This window comes from Patagioenas fasciata, chromosome W (genome assembly GCF_037038585.1).
Source record: "Patagioenas fasciata isolate bPatFas1 chromosome W, bPatFas1.hap1, whole genome shotgun sequence".
Taxonomy (NCBI): Eukaryota; Metazoa; Chordata; class Aves; order Columbiformes; family Columbidae; genus Patagioenas; species Patagioenas fasciata.
Genome location: NC_092559.1, coordinates 948,797 through 973,000, shown reverse-complemented (window position 1 = coordinate 973,000; position 24,204 = coordinate 948,797). Strand labels below are relative to the sequence as shown.

At 49.5% G+C, this 24,204-nt stretch overlaps 1 protein-coding gene across 17 annotated transcripts in view; it reads right to left on the bottom strand.

Moving 5' to 3' along the window:
• Window positions 1-24,204, bottom strand: part of LOC136114621 (transcription factor 4) — a 173,996-nt gene that overhangs the window by 146,046 nt on the left and 3,746 nt on the right. The window lies entirely within an intron of this gene.

Sequence of the window (24,204 nt, the reverse complement as noted above, 5' to 3'; positions counted from 1 at the left end):
GGATGCTGAAAGCCATGGCAGGTCACCTAGCACATCCATCCACACCTCGTGTCGCACTGCAACACGCCGAGGGCGTCCCATTGTTCTTTCCTGTGTCCCATTGTTCTTTCCTGTGCCCCACTGTTCTTGCCCCACTGTTCTTTCCCGTGCCGAACAGCCCCTTTCGGGCTGTGTCTCGCACATCTGTCCAGAGCACATCTGCACAAGGTGCCGCCGCCATCCCACCCCCAGAAAACAAGCGCGACTGGTGAGAGCAGGTTTGCGGGACGCGGCGTGTAAACGCGCTGACAAACAGAGGGTCAGGTCCCGTCCACGGCGACGCGGAGCACACGGGTGGGACGGCCCCGCCGCAGCGGGACACGAACCGCGCCAGCGGCTGGGATTGCGTGCTGGGGAGCCGCACGAAAGCAAAAGGAAACGCTTTCTCTGAGTACAGCAGAAATACTCGAGTGTGTGAGTCAGTAGTTCCAAAAATACATCTCATAAGCTGCAAAACAGATACGTATGTTGCCATGGCACTTCAGCAAAATTAACGAGTCTCAAGCTTGTTTCGTATATGAATAAAAATCCAAGGGATGGTAGTTTCCTCTACCCTCAGCTGCTTTATTGCTCACACACTACGGCCAGTTTTGCCACTGATTTCATTTGTTTTTTTTCTGGATCTGACTTTCACAGACTTGTAAAGGGCACTTAAAGGTGCAGGCAGGTGCTTAGCACACAGATGCCTGATCCTCAGTGCTGGTTAGATGCTCCACGCTGCCCAAAATCCTATTAGACCCCTCTCCGCACGCCTAGGCACCTAAAGCCTGTGCAAATCCAGCTGTTGGAGCGGGATCCCACATTGGTACCATTCACGGGAGCCTTCCCCGACCTGCACAGCATGGAGCCAGCCCCAAATGAACGCTGCGATTAAATCGTCTCCTGCACACGAAGAGCAAGGTGCACTTAGGTGGGTGTTAACAAGAAATAAGAGAAAGGAGAGAAAAAAGCAAGCACGTTACTAATCTGGGCTCTTATTCACATCTGCTGAAGCCTGGAGCATCTCCAACCCGGCTCACGCTCCCGCACTCGGTGCCAGGAGGAGCACGAGCAGGATGGGAACAGAAAGGCACGGGGTAGCTGGTCCCACCGGGCAGGTACAGGGGACGGGGACTCAGTCCTGACCTCCCCTGATGAATGGGGACAGCGATGTCCCCTCAGCCCATTGGCACTGGGCCTGCGAGCAGCGAGCTCTGAACGCCCGCGATTCCGAATTACAAGGCGGCGCATCTCCCCTCGGCGTAGCTTGTGATAATTCAACACGCCAATGGCCAAACGCAAAGGGCAGGCAGCTGGCTGTCCCCAGACACCGCCCAACCAAGGCAAACATCCTTCATCGTATACAACGTATGGATATATGCAGTGTGCACACACTGCTCTCCAACAGCCGGGCACCTGCCCGTGCTCGCTGTCCTCGGCCACCGCTGCTCAAAAATGGGGCAGAAATCCCTCCTGAAGACCCACACATCTGTTCTCCACTGCCCGAGCACAAACACCAAAGCGGGCTCAGGACCGACTGTCCCCACCCCTCTCCAAGCTGTCCCCAGACCTGACGTGTCCAGCTCCCGCTCCCCAGCGCTTGTGCCTGGGGACAGTCCCAGCCCAAGAGAGCCAAGCTGGTGAGGATCGGGTTTAGAGGATCCAGCCCCAGTCCTTCCGAGCCGGCAGAACCAGCCCCGCTGCACGGAACCAAGGGTTCTCAGAACAACGTGCGGTGAAGCCCCGGGCTCTGTGCTCTTTCAAACGCACACCGAGCACAATGAACAGCCCAACCGGGTAGGGATCCTCACCATGCCCAAGGTAAGACCAACTTCTGCTTGTACGTGGAAGCTATGAGAGTTAAACCTCTTGCAATCTTCTCTTAGCTCTCAAGGGTTCCAATGAAAGCAGGGAACAAGAGGGGTGGACTTTTTTTTTGGCAAATGTTAAATGTAAAGTCTCAGGAAAATGTTTGCAATATGCAAATAATTTCTCAGCAATTCACTTGTTTTTGAAGATGTGCGTCACTATAATCATAAATCAAAATTAGGTGCGAAAAATAATAAATTAGCAATTTTCAGGGATTTAATAATCTTGCCTTTACAATTCACTCCGGCATATCAGCACCATTTTTACATTAACAGCCTTACTTTCAAAAATAGACATAACACTATCATAACATTTCATGCTTTCGGGTGGTTTTTTTAGAGAATGTCAAGAAGCAGCTCCCAGTGAGCGTTTCCATCCATCACGGCTGAGGAGGATGGGGGAGCACAGGGACCCCCAGCCCCTGCCTCCAAACACCCGCAGCAGCACCTGCCTTTGCCACACGCTGTGAATGGTCCTACAGCCCCCACCCAATGCTTTCTAAGAGTTGCTTCTGTATTTTATTCACCTTTAAACACGTACCAATTAATTTCTCCTCATTTGGATTGTGTTTTCACTACAGTTGCGTGCAGCGAGATGAAGGCGTCTCCCGTTGTCACTGTACGAGCCCTCCTGAAAACTCTCGAAATAAAGCAAGCTGGGGATGGGAGGAGATGGATTATTTCGGTACAGAGCTCGGCGCTAACGTCACGGGTTGCGGTTTCAGATGTTTTTTGCCCGTGTCCTCACCCAGTGCACAGAGCACCAGGGCTCAACTTGCTTGCTGATGGCTCTCAATACCCGAGTATTTCTGCTGATCATGTATGGTATCACCTTTGATCCTTTTGCTTTGCTTTCCTCCGTTCACCGATACCGGCTTTAGCGGGTGTGTGAATTTGTGGAAAGCAAGAAAAAACCCCTAAAAGTCAGCAGAACAGCAAATGGGGCTGGGGAAGTGAAATTATCTACGGCCAAGGACGCGACTGCTTGCGACTGAAATACACTTCACAGTAGGGTTTCAACTACATTCAAAACTCAGCTTCTACATAACAGCGCCCTTAATAATAAACCTGGTTTTTCCCAGCAAGCCTTGTTGAGCTCCCCCTGCATTATCACACGGCGGTTGGTTCCCCTCCTCGACATGGCACCTGTCTGCACGAGGCTGCAATCTGGAGGGCACTCGACCCCGAGACGTGGGGCTACATCCCTGCTGCCCGGCGAGGGGACACGGCTGTCCCTGCCCCATGAGGGGACACGGCTGCCCCTGACCCACAAGGGGACACGGCCGCCCCTGCCCAGTGAGGGGACACGGCCGCCCCTGCCCAGTGAGGGGACACGGCTGTCCCTGACCCACGAGGGGACACGGCTGTCCCAGCCCAGTGAGGGGACAAGGCCGCCCCTGACCCACAAGGGGACACGGCTGTCCCAGCCCAGCAAGGGGACACGGCTGTCCCTGACCCACGAGGGGACACGGCTGTCCCAGCCCAGTGAGGGGACACGGTCGCCCCTGACCCATGAGGGGACACGGCTGTCCCAGCCCAGTGAGGGGACAAGGCCGCCCCTGACCCATGAGGGGACACGGCCATCCCTGCTGCCCGGCGAGGGGACACGGCTGCTCCTGCCCCACGAGGGGACACAACTGTCCCTGCCTCATGAGGGGACACGGCCGCCCCTGCCCAGCGAGGGGACACAGCTGCCCCACGAGGGGACACAGTTGTCCCAGCCCAGCGAGGGGACACGGCCGCCCCTGCCCCACGAGGGGACACGGCTGTCCCAGCCCAGCGAGGGGACACGGCCGCCCCAGCCCCTCCGCAGCCGCCGGCGCAGTCACGCGAGATCCCCTCAATGCACAAAGCCCTCCTTGTTGAGCTGAGTTTGTTCACGCTACAATCCCAGCAGCACATCTGGTGCCCACAGTGACCAAAACATTCCTTGTTAGCTTCCCAGTAAATAAATTCTTCTCTGCAGAAACACTCCAGTGACTAAGATGAAAATAGTGTGGAAAAGGAAATGTGCCGGACCATTTATACTGTTTTTCTACGTGGTTAAATGGGCAGAGCGCTGCTGAATACCAGGCTGCAGTTCAATTGAAGTGTTCACTGTCATCACCAGCAGCTGCAGAGCCCCGAGACTCAAACACAGCCCTCCCATTCAAGCTCATTTCAGCCATTGTTGCTTATAATATGATCTAAAGGAACATTTGCAGGATTTCATAGGAAGTTTAAATGTTGTTTGATGAGAGCCATTAGATATTTAAATCTGAAATGAATGGCGCACAGCAGCGAGAGAGGCAATCACAGCACACCTATCGGAGCACTGAACTGCGTGGCTATCATCGGCACTTGTTCCTGGCTAACACCGCGATCCCGCCGGGTGAAGTCCCGCCTGCAGGGACCATTTTCCAGAGAGCAACCGGTTCTATACAACCTGGGCACAAAGTGAAAAGAAAACCACCAAATGGAGTCTCGCTCTTTTGAACAGTATTGCATGAATACTCTTCCCTTCCACCTCTTGGTGTTCCTGGGTCCTGCCTCTATGCTTCTTCAGCTGACTTATTTGTCCTCTTCCTGTTTTTCTCCTGCTCTTCTCTGCATTCCTACTCGCTCTCTTGCGGACTTCACGTTTCTTTCTTATCAATATATTCCATCAAGTCAGACCCTTGTACTTTGTCTCCATTTGAGAGAGCAATAAATAGACACCTGCTAGGGAACACCTCCTCACTCCTGTGCACCAAAGAGTTGGCAATTTGATGGTTACCAACTCCTCTACTCAATCCCTTCCCACCTAAAATCACCGTTCCCCATTCAGTCTCCAGAGCAGTAGCAGGTGTATCAACTCTCCCAACTCTCTGCTTTCCTTCCATGCGCTCCTCCCTGATTTTCAGCCCAAGGGCGGATGCCCAACCTGTTCTCAGCCCTCCTCTTCGACCGATTCTTTGCTTTTGCGCACGGATACGGCTGATGGCTCTCACCCTAACTCTTCTCCACCTTCGGGCCTCCACGCCAGCATCTTCTCCAACCCTTCGTCCGCACTCCACAGCCCCGGCTGCCTCTTCCCTGCCCTCCTCATCCTCACCCCTTCCACTCTGCCGGCTCCAGCTCTCCCTCAGCACGGTGCTTTGCCAATTCCTTCCAACAGAACACGACTCCCTCCTGGTCCTTGTCCCCTCCATCCTCCAGCTTCTCCTCCATCCTCTCTCAGAACAGAAGGTTCTCCCCAGCCCTGTCTCCTCAGCTCATTATTCCTTCTTCCTAGCGATCCCCTCCATTCTCCTCGTTGCCCGTGTCCCCATGTCCAACCTCCCTTTCCTCCCCACCTCCGGGTCCACCCTCCCGCAGCCCACCACCCCTGCCCACCCTCCTCGTGTCTTCTCCTGCCCTCCCGTCCCACCGCGCCTCCATCCATTATTCACCAGCCGCCGGGAAGAGCCGAGCGCAGCTATTTACACCGAACAATACCGTCCCTTTGTCTTCTGGTGCTCCCCAATCTGTCTGTCCATCTGTTCTCCCTCGCTTTACACTCCCGCTTTAAGCTCCTGGGGAAGGATCCTCCTCTTTGTTTCGGGCTTGCCCAGTCACAATAAGGTTACAGTTCAGGACTAGACCACCTCAGTGTCATGATTCTTCAAGTAAATAAATAAAACCTAGATTTTATTTGGCTTCGGCCTGTTAAAATCTTTCTTTTAACAATAACAACTCTCTTTAGTCAGAGCAGTGATTTTCTCAGGAATATTTTCCTCCCTTCGTTCTGAAAATGAACCAACTTTGATTCCTGGGAAATTCTATCCAGAAAAGGCTCGAAAGGAAGCAAACAACTACAAAAGATGGCAAACAACAAGACTTGTTGTTGTGGACAAAGACGGGAAAACAATGCTATTTTGCTTCCTGGCTTTCATTTTTTGTTTTTCCTCCAAAAGTTTTGAAGAAAACGTAACAAACGTAACGGGATTTCTAACCTGATGTCCATGGCCCGCAAGCCGTGATGGACACCGTACAAGAACAGCAAAGAGTTACACGGACAAGGAATGAAAACCCAGCGCTGAAAACCAGCCAGACTGCTCCCTATAGAACAGTGACTGTTTTTAGAGGTCTGTTCCTTTGGCAGGTTTTGGGGTGTTCGGCCTTGTTTTTTCCATATTACAGACAGGCCAGTTTACTTCCCTTCCGTTCATAATGAAGCTGATTTCAAATAACAAAAATAGCATACCATGAGGATGGGAAAGCCATCAGATACCGCAAGAAATAATGCACGGGGAAGAATTAACCATGCACCGCTAATTAATTTTCCAAACGTGTTTGTTTTTTGCGGAGAGGAGAGCGGTGGTGCCCACGCTGACCCCAAACCCCAAAACAACACCAAAACCACCGCGCAAACCTGAAACACCAACGGAAAACCTTTCTTTCACAAAGCCACCTTCTTGTCATGTAATTAATTCAGAGCTCATATATAGCTTTTCATTGCAAATCATTCTGCTGCAATTTGGCTACTTTTTAAATAAGTCTGAGAACAGGGAAACTATGAAAAAATCATCCTAATTCATCACCTACATAACATGAACTGCATGGAAAAGGCAAACCAAGCTGTACAATGTTCTAGACATTTTCTGACTTCTCATATAATTCTGTAATAGATGAGAACAGCACTTCCCTTGATTTTAAGTAAGTCTTCTATTAGATAATATCTCACTAAATATTGCTGAAGAAGAAGAAAAACATCCCATTTACAGGATAACATCTACCTACAATTAAGGCCCTTCCAGCCTTTGAACAAAAGGCACTAACCAAGAAAATACTGATATTTATCTCTTTCTTCCTGACATAAAACAAAGTCCCGCAGGATCTCCGAACACCAAACTCAGTGCCCATAGACCGAACCGCCGCTCTGAACCAAACCAATTAATATCGTCATTCTGCTAACGAGGGCCCTTCATGTAGATCCCCACTGCCCAGAGAGAACAGGTTGTGCGCAAAGCGACCGACCCGCCAAGGTCAGCTCCAGCACACGCAATGCAATGCAATGCAATGCAATGCAATGGTGCAGGCGGGAAGCTGAAGGCCAGGCTGGGGGACCCCAAGGACACCCCTTTGCTGTTCAATCCAGCCCACTCGGGGGGCTGTGACCGCTCATTAACAGCCGCTAATGACGTGGCCACAGCGGGGATTGCGCTGGTTCGGGGAGGTCGGCGCTCCGGGCCGCACCGACATACCTTCGCAGATAAATATTATGAAAGCTTCAAAATATTTCTCCATTTCAACCAAAATAAAGCACTGGTGACCATAACACACCTGCAAGCCAGACTCGCTGCCTTCAGCCCAGGTGCAGGGGGAGCCCCCGCAGCGCCTTCCCGACATTTCCCATTCAAATATGCATTAACCCCCCTTTTTCTGCTCGTCCCAGGGACAACGCTCCCCGGCACGTCTCTCCCAGACCTTCAGGCTGCTGTCCTGACCACGGCGACGTTTGGTTTTATGCCGTTTGCGGGCTGTAATTTCATTTCTAACAGCAGCAGGGCGGTGGGGGAGGCTTCGTCTGTCCCCCCGAGCGGGACGGTCCGTCCGTCTGTCCGCACGTGCTGCCCAGGGCCCCGGGACGGCCGCTGCCCGCTCACCCGCAGCGCTGTGCCAAGGCGGGACTGCATCTCCTACGTTTGTATGGAAAAGGACAAGTGAATAAAAAACCAAACCCTGGTGCTTTTAGTCCCTTTTCAATAAGTTCTATCAAATAATGTCTTTTGCTAACTACATTAGAGAGCAATTATGACTTAATGGCTGTCTAAAGCCATTATCAGTGTACATTTAACCTTTCAATATTTAAAGATAATATTTAATTTGAGCAAATTAATGGACTGCCTGTGAGACCAAATATATCTATTTAGTCTCTCTGGTTTGCCATCAGTGATATTTCCCTTTAAACACCAACTTGCGTGACAAGCAAACTGGTGAAGTTGTCCCTTGCACTCACAGCTCCAATACACATGATTAATACAGCGCTGAAGCCAAATCTCACATAACCACCAGATCCATCCATACTCCTGTTCACGTTACTTTCATAGCCCTTGCTATTTCCGAGCAAATATATATTTTAGTTGTCTACCTTCTTCCTACTGTTTTCATCATTAATTACCGTTACACGTTTGACTAAGATTCCCTCCTTTTAATATGTGAGTTCCAAAAGCGTTCCCAGCACAACGCACATCCCGTATCTTCATTAACGGGTGCAGGGGTGGTTATGAATTATCAATAGCGCCTCAGAACAACACTCAGGAAAGCCCCTTCTCCTTTCACATCACAGTTGCCATGGAGTCTTCCCAAAATTCCAAATTAAAATGTACACTGCTTAATACCAATTTTTATGCTCGTTCCAGCGACCGAAACCCCTTATTATTTCAAGTGGCAGATTTCAAGTGAGTTTTGCACCGTTCATTTCGAACAGCGAAGTCGACGGCCAGGTTTGCACAGCGGAATCTCCTCTCTGTCTCCCCGATAACAGAATGCGAACCTCAGGCCACTCAGATGACTCATTCTCCAGCACCACAAGCTAGAGCTGCTTCTGTAAATGCTGACACAGATAGAGAAATTGCAGTTTAAGGGTGAAAACTTGGATTTCACTCCAGGGATCTTGCAATCCGATCTCAAGAAGGAGAGGCGAAGAAGGAGGGAACACCTTAAAATACATCTCTTCCCAATTTAACTGGCTGTGCATGATGCTCCATGATGTCATCCTTGTAGTCTCTGCTCTCTTAAATAAAAAGGTGATAACGTTGAAAGTTTGCACTATTTAAATAAACATAGGCAAATTATTGCACTTCCCCAATGCAAGCATCTAAGTGACTGCAAATGCATGATCATGTCAAAACCTGGTGGAGCTCCAGAACTGGGTTGACATCTCATTCACATATTGAAAGGTTAGAGGTGTTCCTCTGTGAATAAGGCGCTTTAAATATAGTTTGACTTTGCACATTATGCGCACTTTTGATTCCACGGTACTACTTATCGGCTTCTGTGACAAAACGCAGAAGTTTGCCTTGCACGAGCGTGAGTCTGGCACGAATCCACCCAACTCGGTGAAGCTCCATCCAGCCGGTCCCACTGTGCATGAGCGGAACTCAGCGCATCGCTGCCGGCCGGGATCCAACCAGACTCTTCCTTCGGTAAAAACTGAGACCACAGCTTAAGAAAACATATATGCATGTTACATTTTGACCCATGCACCATAGAGAAGGTTTAGCAGCAGAAGAGCTGCCGACACACACGGAATTTCAGGCTGAACTCCGTACCTACGAGCGCATTGGAAGCGGTGGAAGTCAAAACGCGAGCGCTCGCTTGCAATCCTGCAAAAACGAAGGAAAATATTGGGAGGAAAACACCCAACCCGTGCACATTTACGGTTGGTATCTCCTCACCGATATCAGGTGAAGGCCCAGGTGACTTTTCCTAGCGCAAAGTCACGTTCCTGCAGGGACGCGCCACGCCGCGCGGGGACAGATGGAGCAGGGAGACGTGCTATTCAAGTGCTGGAACAAGAACAAATATCAACTGGCCAGATTTAAAGTTTGTCAAAACATTACAATAAGACTTCTGGCCATCAGGCCTGAGATGCTGGAACACTATTCCAAGATGATTTTTGGATCAAAAATCTGACCAAGCTTAAGATGGAGCACGGCAAACTAAGCAAGAGCAGGCAGCTGGACCTGCTCACCCAAAACCTCCCTTCCAGGCCTAACTTCCTTTTCAAACACTCTAACAATTGGCATTGATACACATCCCATGTCTACAACCACCACGGAAACACTTTGCAGCATGAGACTTTCATCCCGAAGCCCAACGCTGGCAACTAAAGACACAGGTGGGAATGATTAACGCCAGCTTCCTACAGAGAAACCGCTCAGGAATGCGGGATTACCTGTTTCCAACAAACCCGGTGGAGAAGAGGTTGGATTTTCTCTGCTGTTGCTTGCGAGACGCTACAGGAATCCCAGCTGTTCATGGGATCTTATCCTACACGATCTCACAGCTCGTGTGATTTACTCCGGAATGCAAAGGGCTCCATGACGGTAGCACCAGCATCAGCCAAAAACACAACCTCATCCCTTCTGTCTTTCTACAAGAGCTTGGTTTGAACCAAGCACCAAGTGAACATTGTAAGAATAACCACTCATGACCCTTTCTCATTATATAAATTTCTTTTTTAGAAGTTTTTATCCAGCAACGCTACCGTAAACATTTTTTTCTTCAATACCCACAAGAGCCTAAAAGAAAGAGTGGGAAACTAAGGACCCCCATGCTATAAACCAGTGGAAGACTTAGATTTGCGAGGCAGCACACAGGGAGACACGACACCCGCGTCCCTCCCTGCAGAAACTTGGTCTCCAGCTCAGCTCCTTCCAGAGGAAACCACCACCAAGGCTCACTCCAAAGGGAATTACTGGTAAGCGGCTTAGGTGCAAGCTCCAAGCCCAAATTAATCTTGAGACAATTAGATCCAGCTCCATTGAGCAGAAGACAGTTAAGCCCCAAGCCGTGGAACCCAACACCAGCGCAAATGAGCTTTGGCGGGCGGTGCGACTGCGGGAAGGAGGAAGGATGCGGGATGAAGGGTGCGGGATGAAGGGTGCGGGATGAAGGGCGCGGGATGAAGGGCGCGGGATGAAGGGCGCGGGATGAAGGGCGCGGGATGAAGGGCGCGGGATGCTCCCGGAGCAGGGACTCGCAAGAGCTGAACGGCTGCAAAATGAAGTTTACACTGGGGCCCTGTGGCAAACACCAGAATAGGAGAGCGAAAAACAAACAAATACCGGTCTGCCTTTGCAAACCTTATTAATTTCAGAAATTACAGCCTCTGAAACCAACGCCAACCATTAGGAATCAGAGATTGTCCTTTGGTTGTCATCTTAAAAGCTCAAAGAGGACTGTATCTACAGACCTGAAAGAAGATAATTGTTGGTTAGACTTCTGTTTGCGACCATCAGAAATGTTACCTTAATTTGGCCTTAATGACCTATAATCTCTTTTAGCATATGGCTTTTAGAATGGTTATTATTCAGCTTGATCTATGGCTATAATGGAGCAGAACAGAACTGTGGGTATAATTAAAATAAGTTCCTGTAAAAGTGGAATATGTAGTACATTGCTAATGTGTAAATGACTAAATAACTTAATTAGATGAAATGAAGTGCACTTATAACCACAGATGCTTAAGCCGAATCATGATAATGTTGTGTGTGTGAATATATTTTTTTAAACATGTTTATAACCCAAACAGTAGGACAAGGAAATACAAAGTGTACGCCAGTTAGAAGGACGGCAGCGGATTTTTTAAAGGCAAGTTTTTCTTACAAATTACTGTGAAGCTGGTAGAGAAAAATGAGTTTTAAATCGCTTCAAAACACTGAAAGGAAGTAACTTTTCAATAGGCTGTTCCAAGACCTGCAAGCATCGCCCAGCAAAACCTTGAGCAGAGCATATGGGAAAATGATTCTTCTGGGCAAGCCCAAGAGAATAACTATACAAACGGAGCCCTCCCACCTATTCACATCGTGCCTTTCCATGCCTGCACCAATTCATTAGCAAGAGCAGCTCGGGCAGCGAGACGTACAAACGCGCAGCACCCGGGCACAGCAGAGCCCAATGCTTCCCATGGGGAAGCCAGCAGGAAAACTCCCGTGGCCTTCAGCATCCCCAGGGCCGCGCTCAACGCGGGGAAAATCACACAAAGCGCACTTGAGGATCCAAACCGGGGGGCTGAGCTCGACTGCCTCCCATCTGAGCCCGTCCAACTGAATAGGAGAAGCTCTAAAAATCACTTAGAGCTCTTGTGCTCATCGCTTCATCCATATTCATCCTTCCTCTCTCAGCGACTCCTTGCCGTAGGTGAATGTAACATAACCATGAGCATGATGAGCAGATGAATAAGACAAATTATGGAACGTGTGCCTGAAGGAGGCTTCAGCCAAACGAGCGACCAGGAAGCGCGCACTCTGAGTCTGCAATGAAAGCCGAGGAGGAAGGGGCACGGCGGTGCCTGGGGGCTGCTGCGCATCAGCTTCCCAGAAACCAACCGTTCTCCTCGCTAAAATGTATCTCAGACTTTATCCCATCGGCTTCCCAGCGGAACACAAGACACTCGGCATAAAACGGCACAACTTGGGGGGTGTTTGTAGAGCTCCATGATGTATTCCAGTTGTGGATCTGACGGACCATATCCATCCACCACCGCCGCCTCCCGCATCTTAGCTGGTGGTTTTTATTACTCGCAAGAAAGCCAAGGTTACCAAGTTGTAGTGCCCAGATAACGTTCTCCCATCAGTTCACTCCCTCATATTTATTAATTAGCTGCCTCTAATGAGGAAGAGAAGTGCGCTATTTGCGGTGTTTCCGAGCGAGGCAGACACAAGAAGTGTGAACAGCCACCAGCAAGCCCAGCCCGGTTCACGAGGCAGAACTGGTGATGATTCTCTAACAGGAACCTGCCCCGTTTCCCCGACATGTTCTTCCCTCTCAGGAAACTCTGATCAAACTAGAAAAGATCAAAACCCTCTTCAAGACGACAACGATTTGAAAACGCTACAATGAATGCAGGAGAGCAAAATAGCTCTTGTATGTAAGCAAACCCATTTTAAGGCAAAATTTGGACTGAGTCAAAAGTCTCAGAATAACTGTTTGGAATGTGTTGCTGTTAGTCACCGAGTTGGAAGGGAATCAAGAGATGCTAATAACGAAGAGGCGCGGTGGCGGCTGCAGACACCCCGCCACCAGCCCTTCCATGGGGCAGGAATGGGGTGAAACGGCACCCCAAGAAACCCCCCGGGTCCAAAGGGGAAGGGGACAGCAAGGGGACAGAAGTGTCACCTCCCAACAGGCTCCATTTCAGGCTCCTCCTCGGGAGCCAAGTGAAATCAATTAGCGCTGCAACTGGAACCAATTAACCCTCTCAAAAGCGCAACACCAAACACAGTGGCAGTCTTTAATAAACGGGAGAAATACAGAAATCATGAAATGCTGCGCTGAGAGAGCAGCTTTCCAGTCTAGAGATGATGTGGACTCTCGATTCTTCAGAGACGTAAGAATGAAGGATTTTGTGTTCCAAAACAACCAAAAATTGAAAAAATAAAGGATTCAGGGAACTTGAGCCATTTGTACCATTGTACCGATATGAAGCCAACATCATTCCAAGTGCCCTGCTAAGGGGTCTCACCCACCCTCCCGAGCCCACGCAAGCTCACTCTGCCCAGCACTGCGGATAAGACTGAGCTGAACACGAGGAAACGACTTCATATTAAAAAGAATAAAGCTGCTTCTTTTATAATCCTGGACTTTCTATTTAAGCTCTTTCTATTTTGGATTAAGAAAATACCAATTCTGCATTAGGCACTGCCCTGTTTACAAACACATCACATGGCAGCGCGAGGATGTTTTCTTTACATGTAAAAATACGTTAAAAACCAGTCAGATATCACAGATATCAACAGTGGAAAATATCATACTTTTAGTGCAGTACATCTCATCTTCTCCTTGTAGTGAGATACTAGGAGTTCGATGGCCACATGTGACACTTGGGCATTTACAGGCACTGGGACTCCAGAACCACCAAAATGCAAATCTGTCCTCTGGTTCAGTTTTGACTACAGCATTTTCAGTTCCTTCCTCCTTTCCTACGTCTTCACTTCTACATTTTCAAGAGAACCTTCTCTGCACCCTGAGCAAGCAACCATCAGAAGGCAAGGGGACCATGTGGGGTTACCGCACTGATCGGGGGGTTTCTGGGCACGGGAGGATCCTGATCCTTATTATGGCAGGTGTTTGCGGATCCCCCACCAGCCCGGAGCGGAGCGGCGGAGCTCTCTGCCCTGCAAAAAGACGGAATGTTGCCCCACTGTGCCGGGCTAATGGAGTTTAATGAAGTGCAGTGTTTTTCCTGTCCTACAGAGCCTGCATTCACCAGCCCAAGGAAACAATAAAAGCACGTCACTAAAGGGGAAGAGAGAAATGAGACCGCAAACATCTGCACGAGCGGGGACCCACGGAAAGGTGACGACTGACCACGCCGCTCAGCCGATTCTACCCAAGTAACCTGGACACAACTGAATTCCCAGCGCCTCAAAAAGAAATCAAACGTGGGTCATTATATATAGACAGATATGGTTTTAATCTGACAACGTTCTTGTGCTTCGGCTAAACTGGGTTTGTGGTTAAAGGGGCCAATGTAGTGCCAATAACGTTTCTGTGTAGGATTGATGACGCAGCACCCCCGGCAAGGGGACACTGCCCAACCACCGACCCGGCCTGAGCGCCTCCCTGCTCCCTGATAACTGGCAATTTGGCCACGTTCACCTCCTAACTGGCCATGGGCACAGTCCTGGTGTCTGCCGGACACCTCGGTCCCGGGCAGGAGAGCTGAAGCAGCACCAGCATTTCACACCGACCAAGCGCTCAATCAAATCTCAACACGAGCGTGAACCTGGAGCCCTCGGCTGCCTCTCCTGCCCATTGACTGCTTCAGGTGGGAAAGACAGAGATTAAAGGCAAAGAATATGGAATATAAATGAGAAAATTAGGAGAGGGAAAAAAAAGACAATGTCCATTAGTTAATAAGCTAGTTTATAAACTAAATGCTCTAATTTGTGGTGTTTACTAAATATCTAATTTTAGGAACACGAATTTTCCCCTGTTTATACAACAAGACGCAGTATTTCCCAAGTAAGTAAATCTTTCCAAAGAGCATAAAATCAACAAAGTGATTAGACACAAAAACCAGAAGTTAAGCAACGCATTTGCTAACAACTCCGATCTTGCAGAATAACGCGTTATCTGGGCTCTGATCGGGACTTAACACATCATCTTTCCCAAAGGACTGTAATGGACAAAACGCGGTTAAATCCAGCTGGCTCAGGAGAGCCCAGGTTAGCACCAGAACACCAGCAGGCAGAAGAACCCGAGTTTGCAGCCAACACACAAGCACCCAAGTGGCACCGGTGGCATGGAGGGACAGTCCCAGCCAGAACCACCACGCAGAGCGCTGCTCTACATTCCAGGCAGATGTGACCTGTGCTATATGAAACGCCACGTGAATGAGGTTTTGAAGGACTGCTGGGTCTTGAGAGTCCAAATCGTCTCCCCTGTGCACAAGATATCAAAATATCTGCAGCATTCCAGCTCCCAGACCTTGGGCACCTGAGGATAAGGAGCATTTATTCCCAAGGCAGCGCACGGCACCGCATTTCAGGATTAGCTGCTATACCCATAATGAAGTATGCAGATCTATAAGGAGCTAAAAATAATGTAATAGTTATTTCTGTATTATAACCGTGCACAGACGCGTCACGGCTGTCACTGCTCCCTCCAGTGAGAACACCCGTGCTCCAGCCTGCAGAATCCCGCCGGCCACGGGCTCGCCTGCGCGTCCACCCGTGGTACAGGGATCACACAGACAGCCCCCATCCCAGCCTCACCCCTGCGTGCTTTCGTTCCTCAACTACCAGCAAACCCTCTTTTGGGTGGTTTCACTCCACACGGATATTTCAGGCTCTGTTCTTCGGCTCCATCTGAGACCCAAAGTGCCCACGGAGCAGCGTGGGACGGGCAGAGCGGCGGGGAGGGCACCGCACATCGTTTGGCTTTCTTATATTTGTGGGACCACCTCTTCCAGGCTTAAAGTTCCTGTGCCGGCCTTAAGCCCGGTTCAAAGGCTTGGGGCAAAGTCCCAAACGGATCTGAAAGGTTTGTAATGGAAATGCTGACAGCCCAATGGCACTGGCAGGTGCTCCCACAATACGGGAACATAATTCAATCAAGCTTTTGGCTGACGTCACGGAGCACAAAACAGCTCAAATGCTTTATGAACAGAACCAGAACCCCTGAGATTCAATTACGGTCTTGATATTCGATCAGGAGTCATACTTAGCTGTTTTTAATATAACAAAACCTTTGTACCAGTTATTTATCAAATAGCTCAATCGTATTTAAAGGTACAGTCAGAGGAAAAAGTGCACGGTGCCACGTTAACCTGACAGTCCCAAATGCTCAGCAAAAACACAGGCTTTTCTTCTAGACAAACAGCACCAGGAGAGAGTCTCATCTTTATATAACACAGAACAAAAAGAACTGGATCCCCGCTTTCTTAGGGATTACACACATGCAATTCATTCAGGGATTTCAATTTTTTCCAGTTTTTGAACCCCTAAAATTATCCTGGCTGAGATACTGATTGCTGCATAATGACTGTAACATGCGATAGAGGTTTGTTTTCGCTTGTTTTTTTAAAATAAACTCCGCTGCAACCCACAGCAAGAGCCCATGGGGCTGACAGGAGCTGCTGCCATGGGGACGATCCAAAGGTAAAACCTCCTGTTGGGAGCCTCCCTGGCTCTGCGCCACCAGCGAAGCACCAACCAGGGACCAAGCCCTTCTGCATCGGGCCGGGGAAGACGACGGCTCGCTGTGCGCACACACGGCAGAGCGGGGTGCCCTGTACGCACATATCATGAAGCAGGGTGCCCTATACACACACGGCAGAGCAGGGTGCCCTGTACGCACATATCACGAAGCAGGGTGCCCTATAGACACATACAGCGAAGCAGGGTGCCCTACAGACACACACAGCGAAGCAGGGCGCCCTGTATGTACATATCATGAAGCAGGGTGCCCTATACGCACATGGTGAAGCAGGGTTCCCTATACACACGTATCATGAAGCAGGGTGCCCTATAGACACATACAGCGAAGCAGGGTGCCCTATACGCACACGGTGAAGTAGGGTTCCCTATACACACGCATCATGAAGCAGGGTGCCGTATAGACACATACAGCGAAGTAGGGTGCCCTATACACACACGGTGAAACAGGGTGCCCTACAGACACACGTATCATGAAGCAGAGTGCCCTATAGACACATACAGCGAAGCAGGGTGCCCTACAGACACACATGGCGAAGTAGGGCGCCCTATATGCACATATCACGAAGCAGGGTGCCCTATAGACACATACAGTGAAGCGGGGTGCCCTATACAGACACGCGGTGAAGCGGGGTGCCCTATACAGACGTATCATGAAGCAGGGTGCCCTATACGCACACACAGTGAAGCAGGGTGCCCTATACAGACATATCATGAAGCAGGGTGCCCTATATACATGTATCATGAAGCAGGCATGGCATGGCAAAGCAAGGTACCCTATGCACACACGGTAAAAAGGGTACCCTATACACACACATGGTGAAGCTGGGTGCCCTATACACACACACACAGTGAAGCAGGGTGCCCTATACACACCTATAATGAAGCAGGCATGGCATGGCGAAGCAGGGTACCCTATGCACACGCGGTGAAAAAGGGTGCCCTATACACACATAGGTCAGAGCAGGGTGCCCCATCCATGGCGCACAGCACCGTGACCGCCTGCCCTGCTCCTGGATCCCAAAGCAAGAGAAGCTGAAGGCATGGGAGCCCCAGCCCAACACGGGCACCCATGCAGGGCTGCCGGTGCCCACCCCTGCGGTGCACACACGCTGGTGCACATCTCCAGTAAAACCCTGAGCCAAGGAAACCCAGACGGCAGCCCCACTGAAAGCAGCTGGAAACACGGGTGAGTTTGGAGCAGGGAGAGGAGCGAGCGGCTCCCGAACGCACAGCACACGTGCCCTGCCCAGACCACGGAGCCCAGGGCAGCGCCAAGCGCCGCAGCCAGCACCTTCACCTCGGAAGCCTTTCTACCAGGGGAAGAGAAAATCATTACATTCAACATACCAAGTCTCTGGGGATTAGACAAATTCCACAAGAGCGCTCTGCAAATACAGCAGCGCGTGTGAAGCGTTGTTTCCAAAATAGATCAATACCCGGCACAGACAACAATAGACTGCAGCTACGTATTGTCATTACAACCAATAGTAGTCTTGAAAGACACGGTTAAACGGCGACTGTCACAATAGCTCTCGCACGAACAATGCTGTTACCGCACCTTCTCACCGCTCTCAAACCCACCAGGGTAAACCCGGTTTTAAATACACCTGGTCGGTTGATACGCAGACCAACTGCACTAGTGTTTGCCTTGGCAGAGGAGTAAATATGCTCACCTTTCTCGACACTTTATCTATTTCTCTAAAGTTTGCTAAGAAAAGAAATTACACGACAGCCTTTCAAAACATTAGGAGAATTATCTAAGAATTTGGCCAGTGCCACCCCCTTTGCCCAGAGGCACCAAGCACTGCAAGCAGGTTGAAGAAGAACACCAAGCAGGCTGGTGCTCCAAGACCACGGATTTGTGCCCCACACAACCCCCAAGTCACAGCACGAATGGCAAGGGGCCGGTTTCAGCATCTGGGCCAGATCCCGTGGGGCACACGAGCCCTCCCAGACGGCAGAAGCAGCGGAGGCCCCCAGCATCTGAGCCTGACGGGCAGCATCAGCTGCCCAAACCGCCCAGGAAACTCGGGAGTGACTTGCACTCGGCGGTTAATAGCGCACAATAAATAACACCAAATTGAATTATTCAAGGGACTCATCTGAACTGTCGTTATCCCTCCTGCCTTCCGAGGGGCAAGAGGAGCTCTCCGGACTATGTGCAGGCGCTGGCAGATGGTACGTGCTCTTACATGTATATTAATTTTATATGCCGACGTCTCCAGCAGCCCATGCCGAAGCACACAGGCTCTGCTCTGTGTGACCGCACAGCGAGCGTGGGACTGGAAACGGGCTGGGGACCCAGTCCTTCAAGAGGCTGATCCCAGCCATTACAAATCAAATCCACTTCTTGAAATGGAATTTCTACCCCTTTCTAGTTCTACTTTGATTACGTCCACATCCCTGGTGTCGTTTAGCTGGGAAAACGTTGGTAAAAGATCTTTAAACCATGACAAACACATAGCCTGTCCCTCATTAAACAATGGCAGATCTGTTATCTTGGCTTATGGGAACTGATCTAAATAACATCATGATATCAAACACTGAAAACCACAGGCCTGGGGCCACCGGGGCTCCACTCTTTTTCTGAGCCTTGCAAAGACACCAATTTCCAGATACAAAATGTAGTTTACCATTAGAAGTAAATGTTTGATCTGCAAAGCTTACAAAACGACTTTGTTTATCATAGCAGATGAAAAAAACACACAATAATTTTAAACTCCAAACAAAACTGTTTATATGACAGCTTTTAGTGCTTCGTGATTCTGTGCATTTAAGAGAGATTCGAGCAATTAACAGCATAAACTTTCATTACATACTTCTATTATATATGTTTATGTGACTTAGTTGTTCATCTGTTATTTAAGTGATCTCCTCGTTACAATAGCACGGTAAAGATATTTGCTGATCTTGTCAAAAAACCTCAAGCAGTTCATTCACAACATTCCCGGGATCCCAAAGCATGTGCTTAAATCCTTTTACCTACCAGGTAAGTAAAACACCAAAGCAATCCCAAGCTCGGTAATGGTTGAAATCACGGGGGACAGAGCTGCAGGGGGGAATCAAATCATAAATGAAATCGCACGTTCTTTCTGCCGCAGCCAAAACACAAGCTAAGTGCTGAAAGGCTGAAAGATGGGCACAGTTCTTTGTGCCTATTTCATGTTTCTTGGGAAGCCAGTCAACAGGAGCTGACAAGAGTCAGTCTGAATTTGGGAGTGGTACGAGCTCAAATCCAAGGGGAAGAAGCCAGACTGTACACTTCTTATTCCTTCTCCACATCCCTTGCTGACCACGTCACACAAGGTTTGTGCTCCTGCTTAATTCCAAGCGAGCCCCGCGTTCCCCGGTACCTTGTGCACCACTTCTGGTCCTGCTCCATTTGGCAGGGCCAGCACAAACCTCTCCTCCAAGTGACACTCGGCTGGATGCGGCCCCAAGCATTTCAGCCTCTCAGACAGCTAATGTCTATGGCTTTGAATTATTAAATACAGCCAGGACTCCTGACAAGGTAGACACGCAATGATTAGGACAAAAAGTACTCGGAAATAAAGCTGCAGCATTCAACAGGAATGACCGAAGCGTTTCAGCTGCAATTCTCTCAGACCAGATCTGACGCAACCTTTCTGCAGAGTATTTGTTCAGACTCTCTTCCCTTTCATAAGGCTGGTTTTCTTCCAAAATCAGAATTCAAGGGGATTTGTTGTTGTTGTTTGCCAAGACAGGACCTTCAGCTTCCAGATTTAAATGTACATGAGTGGCTGTGTCCTCTGCAGGACACACTCGGTTTGCCACGGGGAGCAAGACACAAACTCTCTCCTTTGTAACTAAATATTTAGCTCCTCCAAGTATGCGCCGCGGCGCTCGGGCCAATTCAAACAGCGGACGCGGGTCCCTCTGCCCCCACAGCTCTCCCTTCCCGGGACGCGGAGGGGAGGAGGATGCAGCGCTCCACAAGTAAACATCGCTGGAAGGATGGGAGGCAACGAGCATTCTTCTTCTTCTTAATCATAATTACGAAACGCTAGGGATGGGAAATATGGAAGCGGCCGCCTTTGTGTACGCGCGCAGCTGAGGCCGCCGGTGTTCGCGGGCGGGCGGGGTGCGCGGGGGCTCGGCCGGTGCAGCCCTGGCACGGCGCCTGGCACCGGGCGCTGCTGCCACACGCACCGAGCCAGCCGGCGCTCTGCGCCGCAGCCGGCATCCCCAGCGGAGCCACCGCCGCAGCGGCACAGCCGCGCACCCACCGCGCTGCGCCCTCGGCACCGACTCGGCCGTAACATCAGCGCTGCTCGGGGATTTGGTTTTGCTTTGAATGGCAATTCCGCGTTCTGAGGCCGTAACGGACGCCAGTCTCGCCAAGCCCTGCCCGGTACGGGGTGTGCGGCACAGGGACCCCGGCACATCCCACCCGAGCGCTACCAGAGCCTCGCCAACATACACGCTCCATCTGATTTCTGATGATTCCCCCAATAATGGCAGAATTATGCACCTTTCCCAGAAGGCCACGCACCAAAAAATGAGCTGCACTTCAATATATATATATTTGTTTATAATTCACTCACAGACATATCCAAAGCAAAAAACAAAGGACCTCCAAACACCAAGCTGTATTAATTTGGCAGCCCTGTTATTCTAAGGCAGGACAAGCCCTGATCGAACTAACGGCAAAATTGAAAGCAAGTCTTTGAAGCCTTCCAAGCGCCTTCGCTCTGTTCAGTGATGTCTGTGCTACCAAAGGCTTTACAATTTGGGGGTTTTTTGTGCAACAGGAGCGGCCAATCGTAAGGATTTGGTTGTTCTACTGCTACACCACCCACACGATATTCAAACATATACACAGTGGGCAATCTGTAACAGATGCCTGAAAACTTAGGTAAAATTCAATACTTAAAATAGAAGAAGCAGAAATTGAACATAATCAGGAAGATGTGGGCTCTGATTAACAGCTTGAAAACTGAAATATGCCCAATGTGACAGACCCGGCACCACAATTGTCGCAAAAATCCACTCCCAAAAATTAAGCACCAGCGATCACCATCCTCCCCTTACTTTGCAACGGCTCGCACTTGCATTATGACAAACGCTTTTACTGCGGGAGCTACGGTGAACTATTCAGAACATTTTAGAAGATCTTGGAAAACCGCTTTTATTTTGGTGACTGTCCTGAAAAAAAGGGGGAAAAAAAACCCAACCCACCACGCTTCATTGTAACGGAGGTGTATTGTTCAGTTGAAGTCACAGGTATTAAATCACCTCCCAAATACAATGTAAATGGGAGGTGAGCGCAGGGGGTGTTTTCTGCCCGGCCCGGTCAGTCCCTCGGCAGCGTGGCCGAATTGTTTCAGTGCTCTCTGCTGAACACCTGCAAACATCAAACAAGAACTCCTGCTCCTTTGCTGGGTTGACAAAAGCCTTTCATGTGAAAAATGCTCCCCGGGAACGGGAACGGCGCGGCTGTGGCTCAGGTTACATTCCTTCCTCCCCTGCAGCCCGCACCATTTCTTAACGTGGTAAGAAGCCACGTTGGTGAAATTAAAGATTAAAAGGAAATGTGTCTTTACTTTATTTCCATTCACACATTACAAATCACAACAGAGCATCATATATTAGATGAGTAAAAAGCTATTAAGATGACTTTAAGCATGAAATATTACCACACTTCCTAAAGCACAGTTAGTTTCACTTCACTGCTTGGGATTACTTTTCTTTAAGGGTGTTTGGTGTGGTGGTTGTTTCTTTCTTCTCCCCCCTTATAGAAGCAGCTCTGGGTCGACGCAGAGCAATGACATCTGTGGCTCCCCGCCTCAAAGAGAATTTGGAAAGGGCTGCTAGGAGAAGGTCGGCTCAAACTCCACAAGGGCATCTCTAGGAGGAAAACCAGCCTGCCTCCGGGTGGCTGCAATTCCGCGTTATCAATACGCATAATTAGGATAATAACCGGTGTTCCCGTGCTGTTAGCAGAGCTCTCTCAGCCTGCATCCAGACGTGTCGTGCAGCACTTGGTACCCAAGCTGGGCGTCTGGAGCACGAGCGGCGCCCGGAGCCGGAAACCACCCCGCGCCCAGCACCTCCCTGCCCGATCCCATCCGCAAACGCAGCCGGGTCCCCCGTGCGCTGCGCGAGCGCCCGGCCGACACACGGACACGTCTGTCCGGAGCCCGGTGCAGTCGCACACTCACGCGTTCTCCAGCGTGGGAGGGCTCGGGCGCTATTTTAAATGGTCTCTGTCTCAATATGACTAACTTACTCCAGCTCATTGCGTTCTTTGTGTGTCTGAAACGACGTGGCAAAGTTACTCCAAGGCTTGTAGATTTAGAGACAATAAAAAGCAATACGAGCCCCCGACTTCGCTCCCTGCTTGGGTTTGCTATCCTGCGCATTTCTGATCAAAATGACTCCGCAGAAGAGGCTCACGATGCATTTACCCAATATAACTATCTAGTCGACTGCTGTCACACCGAGTGTCAGTGGCTGCACTGCCTGGTATATAAGCCTGACAAATCGATTTGCCTGGCACAAACACCCTTTGCTTCTCTCCGGTGAAAACAAATATCGTGAATATTATTTATTTGGTTAAATCAGTTATTAAAACTCCGAAATTCACAAAATGACAAAAAAAACAGGATTAAAATCTTTAGCTTGTGAGATATAAGGCAAATTACATTTGGAAAGTTATTCAAAGCTAACAGTAAAATTCTCCAGGTCGCTATATTTGTAGTATAACCAAATTCGTGAAGATAAAACAAAACCACGTCATTATTTTGAAAGTCTGAATAGGCTGAAATTCGCAAAATGAGTGCTTAATAATTGCAGGCGGTGTTTGATCCAGTATCTTAAACATTTATATTACAGACTACCTTCAAATTAGGATGTCCTTCTTTGGAAATCAAACGTTAATTGACGTACTCGCGCATTTAACACAAACGGCTCTAGCGAACGCACAGAGAGGCTCCTCTACCCGAGCCCGAGCTGCAGACAGCAGGCACCAAACTCAGTGCGGTGACGTGTTCGTACCAGCCAGCCACCGGCACTCTGCAGCCAAGACCTGTCCAAGGCCCCCATGCGCCCCAGCCCAGCGCCGCGTGTAACGACAGTCGGTACGGAGCGCCGGGACCGCTACACCGCGACGGGCTCGTGTCCGGCCAAACAGCCTCCCAAACTGACTGCGAACGCCCAAGGACCTCTGCTGGGTTTGCTTCCGATCCGCCACGCATATAAAAGCCTCTCCATCAAACTTGAGTTGCCAGACAATTCTTGGACACCTACGTTGTACCGCACGCTCCTTTTGTCATCAAACAGGGCTCCTGTTTGCGTGAAACGCACAAGCTGCCCATACAGCACCACCACAGCCACAGAAACAGACCAACAAATCCTTGCAGGGACGCTCCAAACCCAGCCAAATCTTTAGTAAGAAAATGGCCTCATTCCCACCAGGAAAAGAAAGGAGCCTGAAGATTTGAATTCACTGGGAAATACTCCACCAGCAAACGTGATCTCTAACACCAAAGAGCCCTTTTCCCGGAAGAGGTTGCTGTTTATCCTCGGGTACTTGCTTATTTATTTATTTAACCCAAGCAGCCTTCCATTCTTATTCACTAAATTCATTCCCACGCAACACCTTTGATTCTGATTTCTGACATGTGAAAGAAATAGCCTGAAATTGTAAATAAAAATCTCTAACGCCCCGTTTCAAAAAGAAAATGATTTAAACTAGCTCACCTTGAAGAATTATATAAGTTTAGGGGTTTTAAAAAAAATAATCATAAACGCATGGAAATACCGCGAAAATGTCCCAGTCTTAGGGAAATAATAATAATAGCCAGCGCTCAGGAATAATTCCACTCCAATCTGAATGACTCTGCTCCCCAAAAGAGATTAACACAACCACAACAAAGGTGATGCCTAACGGATAAATAACTAACAAC